The 12,117-nt window shown below is 40.1% G+C and overlaps 1 non-coding gene across 1 annotated transcript; it reads left to right on the forward strand.

The window, feature by feature from the left end:
* Positions 1-283: 283 nt before the first annotated feature.
* On the forward strand, positions 284-355 carry Trnaa-ugc. Its single transcript has one exon. It is a non-coding gene; the product is annotated as a tRNA-Ala (tRNA).
* Positions 356-12,117: the final 11,762 nt, after the last annotated feature.

Genomic DNA, 12,117 nt, shown 5'->3' on the forward strand with positions numbered 1-12,117 from the left:
AACGTGAGCCACCTTGACTTCTCGGACATATATATCTGCATACTACCCCGAAAGACGCCTCAATAGGTGTGTGGCGATGGGTGTTATTAAACCAGGTGTTTACATATAAAAGGGAAATGCCCAAATGAAATTACGCCGAGCACATTTGAAAGTCCTTTATCGTGGGGAGTAAAAACGAATTACGATACCGATCCGATTGGCAGAAAATCTCTCATAATGTATCGTTTCTGTTGGACCTGGAAGTACAGTACACTTCTAATAAGATACTACTTCTGAATAAGAGGGGGATGTAGCTCAGTGGTAGAGCGTTCGCTTTGCATGTGAAAGGTCCCGGGTTCGATCCCCGGCATCTCCATATTTTTTGGTCAACATAGATAAAAACATTTTTCCTCATTGAACCCAAATATAAGATTGTTAAAAATTGCATGCACTCATAACATTACAAATATAACTATCAAGAATTGGTACATAAATAACATGAGGGTAACGACGAGAACACTACGTAATTTGCTTGGAAATCATTGCAGGATAGGTTATGAGTTTTACTATTGTCTATCATAGTATATTACATTACGAGATAGGATTCCTTTATCACTAAGGGAATGAATTCCCTACTCCAACTTATTCTTTATGATTGATTAATAAATAATTTGGCAATGAGGTTACCAGTTGGGAGTAACATCTAAAATATAAACTTTATAGGCTTGGGATGAAACGGGAGGTTTTGTTTGCGGAAGACTGATATTTACCTTTCCGTTTATAAAATCGTAATAATTACGCATAAGTCAACACATTACTTTACCTAAAATCAAAACAAGGAAATTTTTAAACAACTGGCCAAATAAAACAAAACATCTGACGAGCAGTGATTTGAGGAGCAGTGCGATTCTGAAAATGCTAATTCATGGGCGTACTGCAATTCTTTATGCCCTCTCCTTTTGTTTGAATGGGAACGTGATCAAACAACCAGTAGGCGCAAACCCAACCAGTTCAGATTCATGAGCCACGACGACCGTTAACTTCACATCCATTAAACGCCCCGCTATCTTCGATTGAACAGGGCACAACGCCCAGATTTTGTCCGAACAGTGGACATTATTGTTCGTTTTAATGGCGGAGTCAGACACTTGCGTCCCTGTGTTTGATACCCACGCAAGGTAGAAGGAGCGTCATGGCAGAGACGCGCCACGAAAGCCTAAAGCACATAGAAGTCTGCCTTAGATGTAGTAATGGGTCGTTCGTGATCGATTCGTTCAAAATGATTGAATCACCGAGTAGATCAAATGACTCATGATTTATTACGCAAAATTACTATTATGGACATGTTTTCCTCTAAATTCGTATATTTCTCAAAACAATTCAGCGTATTTCAGAACAAGACTCAATCACAGGTGATGATCTATTTCAATTTAGCAGCTGACTACTGTTTCAATGGTGCGCATATTGTAATCAATTCCTGAAATCTCTCAACCATAATTCGCTAGAGTCATGAAATTCATTTCAATCGATAGGTCACCATCCGTCAATGATCGGTGTTGATTGGTTAAACGGTTTCAGTCTTCAGATACCATGATTGAATCAGGGATTTCAGCTAATCCCATCTCATTAATAAATATTTGAATGATCGAAATATCTGTTGAGGGGATCACCTAAATGACTTGAATCATTAAGATCAAATCATTGAAAAGAGCAACTTCGCCCATTTCTACTTAGCAGAATATATATTTAAAATATAATAAAACACGACAGCCTTAGCATTATAACGAGTACAAAACCTCTGAGTTACTCTTCTTTATTGAATAATCTTTAATTTCTATAGGTGCAGCAAAGTCGGTTTCGCTAGTGGTATCTCGCGTCGCCTTTATGACGACGCTGGGATTCCCCCATCCCATACCCTTCCATCCTTATCCTTACCCTTGTCGGGCTCTCACCCTTTTCCTACCTCTGCCCTTCCCCCCTTCTCTCGTCGGCGTAAAAGTGTCGACTTGGTTTCTGGACCACAGAGGTATTTCCCCGCGGGCCCACCCTGGATACCCCTTTTAAGTGCCTTAGCAGTTACTAAAAAAGGCATGTTACTACTGTGGTCTCGTTAGCCTGTTTTCATTTATCGTTCATCGTGCCAGAGATTGAAAAGTAAAGAGGCAGGTAACTTTTGGTTTTTCAATCTGATGCCGACTTCTCGACCTATCTGCCACGAAAAATGACTTAAATTTTTCGTAGATAAGTTTATGTCGTCACCGACTCATACGTAGTGTGTCGCCGCATCTCAGCCACCTGTGCATGGGCCTCTTGTGGTTTGTTGTCGCATGCAATCTTGCTAGTGATTCTCCCCTCAGCGACACTTCACTTAGTTTGCTTTTCAATTTTAATATGTGACAATTGATGAACATGGTAAATTTTTCCTTCGTTGCAAGTTTTCCTTCTTTTCCTTTTCCGGATTCTCTTACCATCTTGCGATTTTGGGGTCTGAGTTAACTGCTCCATTGAAGTTCAGTGTCTACTTGAAAGTGCCCCAGTAGTACAAAAAGATTTCACTAAGGAAACGTAGGACAAATGAGTCGGTGAAAAGGGATGTTATTATCTACTCTTTTCAATGAGGTAATGAAATTAAATTGTGGCTTGCGATCGAATGCTTGTAATTAATATAATAAATTGAGATAAAGAAATCTGTAGCTTTACGATTTGCCTACATGGTTAAAGAAAAGTTAGCGGCTAGCGATATATGTAAAATATATCCATTACCATCGATTTCTACTTCGTTCAAAGTTAAAATGCATTCACTTTGCTAACATACCGAATCAAGATCGAACAACTCCTCAATCGATTCGTACTTCTTTGCAGTGCTTCGTAGTCGCTGTCGATACATGCCGTGCATGACAGTCAACCGTATTAGCAGCCACATGTTAGACGTGCAAACAAGGTTGAAGAGTGAAAACAATCCAGCTTCCCGATTGGCCCATCCATACCGGTTTGGTCCACCTAGGGCTATAGTACTTATTATGGTTAAAGGCATTAGTTGTTGCCGAAGCCACAATTCAAATGGGTGAGCTACGTCTCACGGAGGACGCGCTGAGTGATTGCAAGGATTCGTATGCATATGAGGTGGGGTTGGGAGGAGGAGGGCGGAAGTTTGGATTCAGGCGGTGAGAATTCGAGAGGAAGGAAAAATGAGGTCGGGTGAGGGAGGAGCGGAAGTGATTGTTAGTTTGATGAGTCGGTGAAGTTGAGTGTTCTTAGGGGATCCAAGGGAAAAGAAGAATGCACCGAGGAGTTAAAGTAGAACCCATCCCTACAGTAAGAGGACAAACCCTCAGGTATACGGTATATCAGGCATATTATTAAGTGTATCATAAAAATTTCCAAAATGTGTTAACTTAATATACGTAAAAACCTCTTGGATTTTTACTAGTATTTGTTTGTTAAGTGGCGTGAATTGTTTAAGTATTTTTTACACTTTGAATACAACCAAGTGTACGATAAAATACGAGAAAAATATTATTGCAAAATTTCAGCATTAAATTCTAAAAGACTAATTTACAAAATCACTCCCCTATACATACTAAAAGAAATAGCTAATGATTCTTCACAGACTACATTTAGGGAAATACGTCAAAAAATAATGATTTACATTTTCAAAATTGATAATAAAATGTGAATTGAGGAATTAACTGAATTCTATTCTCCAAAAGTTGTAAAGTAAATGTTTGCACTTTTTACAAAAGAAAACTAGCATATTGCAAGGAGAAAAAGTTAATTATTAAAAAAAAGTACAGCATTAGTCATAGCAAAGGCGCTCAGCGCTTCACGAATCCCATCCCTCTTCGAAACCCTTCGACTTTAGGATCGATATACCTTGCGCTCATCGCCCTGAAAATTGTTCCTATTATTCTTTCCCTCGGCGCGCTGACCAAACACTCCCTCCCACGCGTGGACCAACCAGCGACGCCTGAATCTGCACCACCCACGCGTCAGGCGGCCACTCCCTCCAGCCTCGAATACTTCTTCTCATCCCTCAACTCCTCCGCCCGCTCACGAAACCTGCCGGGGTCTTACTTTGTCTGCCGCGTCAACCCACATTGTAATGGGCCTTTGTTCCACCCTCGAAAGAGCGCTTCCACGGTCGTTCCGGAAGGAATGAAATCATTATGGCTTGTTCCCTACGTCGACTTTAGGGTGCGATCCGACTGGTCCAGGGCCACCTAGAAGGGGACGCCACTCTCAGCGAGGCCATGACAAAAGGGGGGCCATAAGAAGAATGCCGAACAGCCAAATATCTACGAATTTACAGTCACTTTTCAGAATCACTCAAAAAAAGTAATTGCTTTGCTGAAGCTTTTCTACGCTTTGAAGCCCGTGGTACTTTCGTGTGCGGGTCTCGAGGAACCCAGGGCTTTTGTTGTTTTTTTTTTAAATCATTTCCTAATCCGTAAAAAATTACATTTAGAAAACGCTAAATGACAGTACCTTCCATACAAGAAGATCAGATAGCTTAATTATGAGGCTACTTAGTACGCGCCCCAGATAAACGCAGAGAATATTTTTCCACGGAATAAAATATGACAGTTCGAGCTCTACTTAGGCTCGGGTCAGTGGCAGAAAATATACATCCCGAGGTATACTCTGGCTTGGTCTTCAAATTGCTAAGTGTACACTCTTTCCACAACGCAGTACCAGTTCACTATCTTCAAGAGTAGGGGATACTAAAAATAACACTTCTTGAATTGCACGTAATTGATTATATCGGATAATATATACTCTTTAGCTTTCAACCGTGTTAGACTTGGCTCAATACCAACGTTTCCATAGCTGGTTCTGCTTTCGTCCTCAGGGAATGATTGCCATGACGATCGATCATTACAAAGAGTACTTAGTACAAGTAATAAGGTAACTTGGAAAGCAAGCTTAAAATTAATTAGAAGCTTCAAGGATGCTGATTTCTGAATTACTTCTATTTACTAAAACAGTGTTTATATTATCAACTTTGCTTTGGTGTAATTGAATTAGGACGTTGAAAAAATACCCTTACAAAGAATACTGTAGAGTTAAATTTCCGGGCAAATATAATCAGAGAGTCGATACTGCATTAGGCATAAACTTTTGAAGATTCATTGAAGCAAGTGTATGAGGCCATCCTCCAAACTAATAAGATGTGAATCGATTTCTAAAACCAGAGGGAGCATATTTTTTTGACTCACGATTCAAGTGAAATCGCATATGATAATTTGCAGTAACCAATGTTATCCTTACAGAAGCATACTTACATGATTAAGAATAATTTACGAAAAATTATTAAGCAATCATATTGACTTTTCAATTGCTTGTTAACGGGTGCGAAGATCTTTTACAAATCCACAGGAGAGAGTTTTTCGGGTGAGGTTGGAAGTAATTGCTGTTACCTTCTAGTAATTTACCGTTACCATTTAAAAATGTATGCAAGGAATTCAAAGCTCTTCAGACACATAAAAACGGATAATTAATGTTGTAATGAAGTAACTAAAAGGTATATTCTAAAATATATTGGATGAATTTCGCTTCAACGATTTTCATTACCATAAAATACCTTGGGCTCGATGAATTTGGAATTTCCAATGATAAATAAACAATTTAAACCGTAAGAAAATGCTCGAAGAGAAGGAAAGCTATATTTTATCACTGAGGCTTTCTCTTTAGTTGAGCATTAGAAATGGCACAATCATGCAATGGGATTACCCTACTATATAAATTGTAATGATCATGACTTCGCAAACAAATTTATCAACGTAGATCATGAATTGTGTTTAGGATACAAAGTCTTGTGAGAAATGTAATACAAGGTATACTTCAGCAATTAAAATTATATCAATTATGGTGAGAGTCTTCTATTCCACTCGCCAAATTGATTTATCTACCTTTATCACCTGAGATTTTCTGTAAATATGATTTTTAATATAGCTATCACAATATATGATCGAGCTTTGAGGTGAATGGTAAAGCAATAACTAATATATGTACACACGTAATACGAATTGTTTGGGAGACATTAATGTTACTCAACATAACATCTTGGAATGAAAAATAAAATGGGCATGATATGGTATGGAGAGGTTAAATCCGGAAAAGACATCGAGGCAGCTAAAAAACAACTCAAATCATATTCGAAATTATGTCCGCGGCGGTGGTGAGAATAAGAGATGAATAATAGATGGGTTCCAGCACGCGTTGAGTAAAAACAAAATACTCCAAAATCAATTTTTCGGTAATGTCTAAATGCTTTTTTTCGCTTATTTTGATGAATGCAAGAGAATACATCACCCTGCGTGAAATTTTTTTTTATCTAGATGTGGTTTTTTCGAAGGTAGTTATGAGATGAGGTAGCAAACTATTAGATATTATAATGAATCCTGACAAATGCGATGGTGGTTGGCGTAACATGGTGAAACTCCTTCATGATGCACAAAGGTTAAGAAAACACTTAGCTGTTTCACAAAATAAAATATATTGCGACCGGTTTCGATACAGCGTATCATCATCTGGCCTGATGATCTGATCCAGATGATGATACGCTGTATCGAAACCGGTCGCAATATATTTTATTTTGTGAAACAGCTAAGTGTTTTCTTAACCTTTGTGAATCCTGACAACGCAAGTAAATTCGCCAACATTCATAAATTCATTCAAAATTCAAAATTCATTACTCTGCAGGGTATACAAGGTATTGCTAGCAGCAATACTCAACAATTTAATTACTTCTGATTGCACTGGCCCCTAGTTCCAGGCATTACGGGAGGTAAACCGCCCTTAAGACGATCCCACGCACTTTGATCTAGGTTCCCACTCGGGAAGACATCATGAAAGGGACGGAAGTGGAGAGGCATAGAGAATTGGGGAAGAAGAGATGAGAAGGGAGGGGTCTCTCGGGCGGTAAAGAGAAATATCCGCGGTGGGAAAAAATGATCGGTGGGAGTGACGGGACGGGACGAGGGGTTTTCGTGTGTTTGGACCAGGGGGGGGGGGGAAAGGGGGAGGCGGTGGATGTTGCTTTGGGTGGGCCCCTAAAGAGCGGGTGGTGGGTTCGCTGGTTGGGGGCCCCGGCCGGGCGTGAGGGTGGGCCGCAATGGGGCCCCGCCGTGGAGTGAGTGGCATCCGAGTGAAGGGATGATGCATTGAGAGGCGCGAGAGAAAGCGGCCCGCGCGCGGCCCCTCCGCGTGGGAGGGCCTCGCCGAGTTGATGACGGCAAGACGGCGGATGAATGGGAAGGGAGCAGGGGGTGGGGCCCCTCACTCTCGTCCGTGGGCGCGGGCTGCGGTCGCGGCGGGTGGAGCGGCAGACGCAGTTTAATGCACTGTCAAATTAAAGAGCGGGAGGGTGAGGCTCTGGGAAAGTGAAACCTTTGAGAGGTTGAAGCTCAGACGGCCGTCAAAATTATTTCCCTGACGTATTGACATGGCGGCGCGTCCACTACAATGACTAAATTGATTTGTGAAACGAAATTATGTGGTGAAAAGTAAACTGGAATTGATAGTAAATATTAAAATAGCAGCTTTCTAATTTAAATTCGGCCTTAATCATTTCTGTACACGGAAGAAATTGGCAGCTAAAAGCATGGTCTCTGAAGAAAAAAATTAGCTTTTCCGGTAGAGTGAATTTTTCAAATCTCAGCCGGCAGCCAGTTAATTTGTTTTCCTTTCCATTTCAGTACCGTAGTGGCGCGTGCATTAGAAAGACAAGGGCTATATCTACTTGCTAAACGAAGGAATATGATGAAACATTTTATGCTAAGCTGGAATATTAAATGTATATAAATCGGAAGCTAAATCACGGACAATAAAAGTTTAAAATTTTCCTTACGAATGAATTCTGGCAATGCAGTGTCTGACGAAAGACTGCAGGGGAAAAACAAAGATGAGAATGTAAAATGATGAAGAGCAACTATCTTTGAATGCCTTCAGCTAATTTGTATTCTGAATTACAATTGAGACACCCGTTCTAAGAGATAGGAGCTTTCCAGGTTTTGCAAAACATAATGATATTACTGCGTATTTATTATACATAGGGAAGCAACATTCCCACCTCCCGCAATATTTTTATAACAAAATAATTAAAGGGAAATTTATGATCGAGACTGCAAGTGAATGTTAAATCAATTGCTAAAAGATGTACAAACGTTATATGAACTGTTTGGGAGACATAAATGTAACTCAACACACACTAAAACAGAAGACACGATGTCGATGATTTTGAAATATACTTCGACGGATCGCCCAATTTAAGAGAGAAAGTGAATTGACGTTCTGAAGGGGGATTTATTATCTGGCACGAGCTGCACAATTTATGTGGCATTAAACATTGTACACATCCCGAATACATCCCTTTAATGATGTTGTTACAAAAATATTGTGGGAGGTGGGAATGTTGTTCAAAGTTCCCTCTTGCTGGTACAATAGAAAATACCGAAACTCAATTTCCAAACTGCGGCGAAAGTGGCGCCACTTTATTCGTTGCAATACTTTTGAATCCGACTGTACATCTTTGCTGTACATAGTTTAAGTTTTAACAGCCTATCTCATACAAAAAGAGCTATAATCAATTTTATAAAAAAAGCGGAAAACAGAACTGAACCGTGACAAAAATGTCTTCGAAAATAAATATTGATGAAATGGTGGATATAAAAATATAAAATTTTACGTGATGCGTATTAGATACGGTCTTGTATAAATGTTAATTGACTCGTTCAAAACAATCGGCACGTATTCTCTGAAAAAAGGGAGGAAGCGTGTTGACTTCCCATGCCACTCGGCGACGCGGTGTTTCCAGAGAGCTAAAAGCTTTCTTCTCCAATTAGTAGCGATTCAATTTTCCAACAAGGACGAGTAACAAGGCGCATTCTCCTCAAATATCTATCTTATCTCCAAAGTCGACTCCGCATTCAGTCCTCCCTATTCCTTCCCCAAACCCTGTAAACCGAAGCCCTATTATGTTCCCTGTCTTTAGACTGCTCCCATACCCTTGTCTTCAGCCTTTTCCACTCGAGAGCGTCCTCGTCACTATTACTTCACTTATCTCACGCACACTCGCGCAGGCCGCTTTCTCACCAACGGCAACGGAGGGATTCACCACCAAACCCATTGTTGTCTCTGTCCTTTACGGGTTATCTTCCTCTGGCTAGACGTGCCTCTACCACTTACCACACCTGCCTCCCTCATCCCATCCTTCTGCCTATCCACTGACAATCCGTCGCTCTGCGAGGGTGAATGAAAGCCTCACAATGTAATCCAGTCCAATGGTGCAACATCCGATAACTTTGCGCACACATCCAATTGACAAGGAAGCCGATGTTTCCGTCCACACGGCACTTGGTAATCGGCTTGGATCACAATGAGGGCTTAGGAATTAAAATCGAACAAAACTTCTCGTTCATGGTCGATACAATAGAACCTCTAAGAAATGGCCTGGAATTGCTCTCTCTTTAACTGGACTGTAGGGGTATGAAAAATTAAGTTAATGGGTTGTTTACAAATAGAGCGCTGCATTAGGGATAAAATTTTTGCACCAGATTGCTACAAAATTTGTCGCTGAATTTCCCTAAGCATGGAAAAATTTGCATGAGAATTAAAAGAAATAAATATAATTTTAATCATCACCGTTGCGCACAAAATGGTAAAACTTATGATGATAATATTCGCAGAAAAGGTTTTGGGCGACTGTTTTGAGTATAACAATTAACATTCAATGTAGTTGCGTGATCAGCGCTTTGTGGCACAAGCACTCGTACAGAAATAACATAATCCATGGGAAAGTAATGCCCATGATATTTGTGTAAATATTACTCCCTATGACTCTGTGCAGCCAAAATACGACCCAAAAAGGTTTGTGAACTTCTATTATATTATCAATCCATATGACTGCTTCAGGGAAATATTTATTGAAGCATAGCAATATTTTTCGAGAGCTGTTCGCAATTTTCCCAAATATAATTTTATAAATAACTCATTACAATTCCAAGTTCATTAATCACAGGTAATCATATTTCTAATTCACATGTATTATGGCGACACTTTACATTAATCTTTATTCTCATTTCTACTGATCGTGGAGTGTTTTACGGTATTAATAAATTGTAGAGCATAGAAGGTGATAAAATATTTAGAGTAAGGAATCTTCAATTTAAATATATATATTACTAAGCTGGTATTAGTGTCTCTATAAAGGGTGTTTCGATTACTATTTTCGAAATATTCCAACAGCAAGTCCGGCTCCGGCTTAGGAATTCGATGGAAAAAATATTGCGAGGAAGTAGTAGTAGAAGTAGTAAATGGTATCCTGTCTATCGCTTCTAATTAATTTGAAGCAACGCTACCATGGGTGCAAGTTATTATAAATGGAATCCTATGCATAACCCATATTTTTATTTTTCTAAGGGGAATCACCCATGAGAGATTTTCGGGTAAAAATTGACGAAAGACGGCTAACACTTAAAATTCAAATATGAACGGTACGGGGGCACCAAAATTCGGCCTTAAAACATTGTTGGAGTTTTCTTGAAACATATAAATGTTGGAACCACCCAGCTAACGACTGGAACTATATTTGGGAAACTTTGGAAAAAAATTTAAGAAATAAATCGTATGTCAGGACTTCACAAAAATACACCTCTCTCATTAATTTTAATTAGTTAATCAGTATTTTTATTAACCGCAAATCATCCTCCAGTAAAAATTTTGGGAAGAAAGGATCATTAAAAAGTAATTAAGATAAATGCCAACTTTTACATCCGTAAGTAGTTAGTTATTCAGTCATTGTTGTATTTAATGGCAGTGGCGGACCTATGGGGGGGGGTCTAGGGCCCACTAAGCCCCCCCTTGTCCCTATCCTGGATCCGCCACTGATGACAACCATTGATTTCAGCTCTAATTAAAGGAAAAAATATTATTTCTTCTCGCATTTGGTAAATATTTTTTAATCGACCACTCTCATAATGTCATTCGACACATCTCCGAAAAGCATCGGCTTAAAGAATTAGGCAAGGATATGTAATGAAAATGAATTTAATTCTGACGACGCACAATCTTAGCTCCCACTGATCACTTTAAATCCTCTGCTTTCCTCTTTTCCTTTTACCTGATTACCAAGACTGAATGCCTCACTCGCTCCGATCCACTCTCATGAGAACGAAAGAGAGAGATAAAGAAATGGAAAAACATTCAAAGTCGATGTCCCCGAACACTCAGACGAAATGGAAGCCCCGTCTCGTCACAGCGCCCACCCACACCAACCCGTCCCGTGGCTGGCTTGACATTTTTTCCAACCCCCCCGCTCCGAAGTGTTACCAACCTCTTCCTCCCATTCAATACACCACGTCTTGACGTCCCTTCTCCGCCTAAGACTCTCTCCGCACTCTTCCCAGCCCTCTTCCTAATTCGGCACCACTTGGCATCCTAACCTATTATCACAATCCTCGGAACGAGCGTTTTACATTAGGGTCTCGCCCCTGCCCCACCCCAAGCACCTCAGTCTTTTTCTCACCCTTTCCTTTCGCTCTCGTATGCCCGCATTTTCACAGACGCTCTCCTTCCGACCAGCTTCTACAAGGGTTGAAAAGAAACAGGACGCGTGTTCACATGAATGCAGGCTGGCACAGCGGTACCTCACTTCCCGAAACAATTTAGTTCACAAATTAGTCCTATCGTTTGGCCATGGATGTGTCTCATCACTTAACGTATCTGCTATAACACATCTGCTTTGCTAAAATTTCGATGATATCCGAACCAAACATGGGGTGACTATAGTACAAGAGACGAAAAGGACATCGTCCCAAGAAAAATTTGGACTTGCTAATCTACATCTACATAACACCCTGCGAGCAATCTCTAGGGTTGTTGGCAGGGGGTGACAATTCACCAGCACGCAAAATGCAAGAGAATCCCCACATGCGCACCACACGGACATACAAATATTACACCTAATAACAAAAAATAGGTGTAAATTCATGCAAAATCAATACTAACTTCCGGTCAGTAATCCTTATGGTAAATAACCCGTACAAGGTTAGAAAAATTGATAAAGATAAGCATAAAATAAATTGACCTAGCGAATGATACCATAAATTTTGTTAATCGAGACACCTTTGCTAAACCTAA

Source organism: Ischnura elegans, chromosome 2 (assembly GCF_921293095.1).
Source record: "Ischnura elegans chromosome 2, ioIscEleg1.1, whole genome shotgun sequence".
NCBI lineage: Eukaryota > Metazoa > Arthropoda > Insecta > Odonata > Coenagrionidae > Ischnura > Ischnura elegans.